Here is a 4045-nt window from a genome sequence, read left to right on the forward strand (position 1 = left end):
TTCTTTTTCGACTTCCTGGAAAGTGTGGCTAGCTACAGCCCGTGCCTAGTGGGTGGATTCTCGTTAATGCAGGTGTGAACTGACAAGTGACTGCTGTAAGCTTTATACAGGGTCAGAGACTGGGGGTCATTTTCAAGTCCTCGAGTTCATCAGGACACTAAACCTGCAGCAAGGAGCATAGCTATAGGGTTGCTTAGGTGATATTTGCAATGGGACACGGTGCCTAAGTGGCCCTAAGGCCCATCTATCATATAAGAGGACTCCAGTATTATAAATGACATATGGTATGTGGGGGCAATGTTACAAATTTCGCAAAGGCTTAAAGCCCATCTGTCAGCAGTTTTGTATCTCTGACACTGGCTGACCTGTTACATGTGCACTTGGCAGCTGAAGGCATCTGTGTTGGCCCCATGGTCATATGTGCCCGCATTGCTGAGAAAAGTGATGCTTTAATATATGAAAATGAGCCTCTAGGACAGGGATGCTTAACCTGCGGCCCTCCAGCTGTTGCAAAACTACAACTCCCAGCTTGCACTAGTAGCTGTAGGATGTCCAGGCATACTGGGAGTTGTAGTTTTGGAACAGCTGGAGGGCCACAGGTTGGGCATCTCCGCTCTTTGTGCAACTGCCATGCCCTCTCCACTTTGATTGACAGGGCCAGGTGTGATGATGTTTTCACTGCCTGTCAATCAAAGTACAGAGGGTGCGGCAGTTGCAGAGAGAGCAGAGCCTCTTAGTGTAATGACAACTCCCCCGTTGCTCCTTGAGGCTCATTTGCATATATTAAAACTGGGTGGATGTTGGACAGGTTCGAAGGATGTTCTAGTTGTGCTCTGGGGGTTCCCAGGAGCAGGACCCACCACCAGCACCGACCTTCCATAGAGCTATGGGGGCTCTGACAAGAAAGGGAGGCAGAAGGCGACACAGCAGAGCAGTGCAGGAGGGTAGCAGGTCCCCTGATTGTTCTTCTCCCCCTCCAGCAGCCCTCCTGCCCTCCCGTTGACCCACTGTTCTGTCCTCTGCCCCCCAAAATGCCCCCCCACTTGTTCTCCTGTCCTGTGACCTCCTATAGCTGCTGCCTACTGAAAGACCCCCCCCCCCCACTGTTGTCCCAAGATGGGGGTAAGTGGCCCCTACTTCTACAGGCTGCCTGCGAGGTCCAGACGTCACCTATCAGCAGAAAAGGTAAGGTAAGTGTGCAATGTGTGTATAAATGTTTGTGTATGGAATGTGCATCCATGTATGTTATGACCGAGCAAACGAGTGCATCTATGTATGAAATGTGTATAAGTACAGAGCACGTGTATGAGTGCATGCATGTATGTGATAAGAAAGTGTATGTGTGTACATGTATGTGGTGAGACTGGGTACATGTATGTATTAAGACTGTTTGAGTGGGTACATGTATGTATAGAGACCTGATGTATAAGGACAGTCACCGCTGCAGCCAATGATTGTCTGTACAGAGACCTGATGTGCACGGAACTTCACTGCTGCAGTCAGTGATTGTCTGTACAGGGACCAGAAGTGTATGTAACGTAACGGATGCAGCCAGTGATTGTACAGAGACCTGATGTGTAAATGGTCTACACTCACCCTCTTCTCCACTGCTGCTTCCAGTCTGTGCTCCAGTCCCTCTCGCTTTTCCAGTCTGTGCTCCAGTCCCTCTCGATTTTCTGCAGCAGTGAAGTCCCGTCCACAACATGTCACTGCTGGAAACAGTGATTGTCTGTGCAGAGACCTGATGCATATGAAACGTCACCACTGCAGCCAGTGATTGTCTGTGCAGAGACCTGATGCGCATGGAACGTCAGTGCTGCAGCAGCCAGTGATTGTGCAGAGACCTAATGTGTACGGAATGTCACTGCTGCAGCCAATGATTGTCTGTATGCAGTGTCGGACTGGGGTGCCTAGGGCCCACCAGTAAAATTCATTCTATGGGCCCACTGTAAAGTTACATGTATATATTACCTGCCCATGTGTTCTATTTTTTATATGAACATAGGCAATGTACTGTATAACATTTCAGCCAGCCTATTTATATGTCAGGGGGTGGGGAACTAAGACCCCACCTTGCTCAGGGGCCCACCGGAGGATTCACCTGTTCCCCTGTGGGCCAGTCCGAGCCTGGCTGTATGAAAAGTCATTGCTGCAGCCAGCGATTGTACGGACACCTGATGTGTATGGAATGTCACCGCTGCAGCCAGTGATTGTACGGACACCTGATGTGTATGGAATGTCACTGCTGCAGCCAGCGATTGTACGGACACCTGATGTGTATGGAACGTCACCGCTGCAGCCAGTGATTGTCTGTACAGAGACCGGATGTGTACGGAATGTCACTGCTGCAGCCAGTAGTTGTCCAGATTTTATTTTAAAGGGGTTGTCCCTTTCATGGCAGAGATGGGTATGACCACAGTAAGAACCAAACAGGGAAGCAGAGTCCCAGAAACATCCCAAGTTACAGAAGCAGCATCGCTCCCATTCACTGCTGTTGGAGTTACAGAAAGAGCAGAGTGTCGGTTGCAGAAACTTTGTGAAGACACTAATACTTCTTGGTCTTTGTGGATCATTATACCAAGTTTGCACTGGCAAGATTAGACAGCAGTTAACAGCAATGTTCTGGAGGAAAAGCTGCATCTTGGCCGGTGAGCCACCCAAGATCAAGGGTTGGGTGTTCAAAAAGCTATGCTGCTTGTATCAGATCCAGGAAGCAAGGGAATTATGCCTGTGACCCAGCTACAAGTCCTAGAGAACCTGAAGGAGAGACGGCCTGATTACATGGGTGTACGACAACACAGTGCACTCCTCCAGTGGTTGCTCCCCCTTATTTTTGATCTTCAGGAGAAACAGATGACGCCCCTTTCTGCAATGAAAGTAAAGAGCAGAGACCACAGAGCCGGATGCGGGGTCGGACTGGGACTGAAATTCAGCCCTTGCATTTTAAAACAGACAGGCCTACTAGCTGTGTGGTGAATGTGAAATATGTTTGTGCGTGTCATGTGCAGGCAGTCGTAATAATGTCATTGCTTCGTGACTACTTGCACTGCTTCATAAGTTTCAGCAGGCCTGGTGGCCCACAAGAGTAGGGTTGCCACATGGCCGGTATCTCACCGTCAAGGCCCATATTTTAGTGGCCCTGCCGGTGCCGGTAATTTTTTTTCTACCAGCAATTAACATTTTAATTTTAATATTTTTTTTTGCAGAAGTAGAGAAGGGGGCATTCTTCTCACTAGGGGCACTAATGGGGGCATTATTCATAGTTACATAGTTGATACGGTTGAAAGAAGACATAAGTCCATCAAGTTCAAGGGATAGGTGGGGCGTGAATCCCAGAAGGAAGTGAGACTCAAATTTCTACACGTTTTCATAAGCATTAATGTTGTTTACTTTTAAGAATTCATCTAAACCCTTTTTGAACCCGTCCACTGTTCCTGTTGTGACCACGTCCTAAGGAAGTCTATTCCACAGATTCACAGTTCTTCTTACAGTAAAGAAGCTTTGACGCTTCTGGAGACTGAACTTTTTCTTCTCCAGTCGGAGGCAGTGCCCCCTTGTCTTTTGAAGGCATTTTACATGGAACAGTTTTTCACCGTATTTTTTGTATGGCCCATTAATATATATACATTTGTATCTGTATTTCGCCATAGCAATGAGCACCTGCATACAGGTAGTGCGGGCTGAAATCCATCACATTTTTTTCTTTGCAGTATATATTGGAGGCGTGGCGATCTCCATGCAGCCGTGCACACCTGACCAGTTAATTTGCCCTGGCGGCTGGTTTTAAAGTCAGTATAAAACTGAGTCTGCTTATATAGCACCTACCAGTAGCCATTTTGGCTCCAGGAGAAGTATATAGTGGGTTCAGCATGCATGTCGGTACTTGCATCCCTGGATCCGATGAAAGCTGTAATGGCACCGGATGGGGTTAGAAGCAGAGTGTGCTTGGCGTGTATGCTGTACCTGCGCTCCCTGGATTTTGTGTGGCTGCCGTGGCCAACAACAGGTAGGAACTAGTGTTAGGGACCACTCATGAGGCGACCTT

This window comes from Bufo gargarizans, chromosome 9, assembly GCF_014858855.1.
Source record: "Bufo gargarizans isolate SCDJY-AF-19 chromosome 9, ASM1485885v1, whole genome shotgun sequence".
In the NCBI taxonomy this organism is placed as follows: Eukaryota; Metazoa; Chordata; class Amphibia; order Anura; family Bufonidae; genus Bufo; species Bufo gargarizans.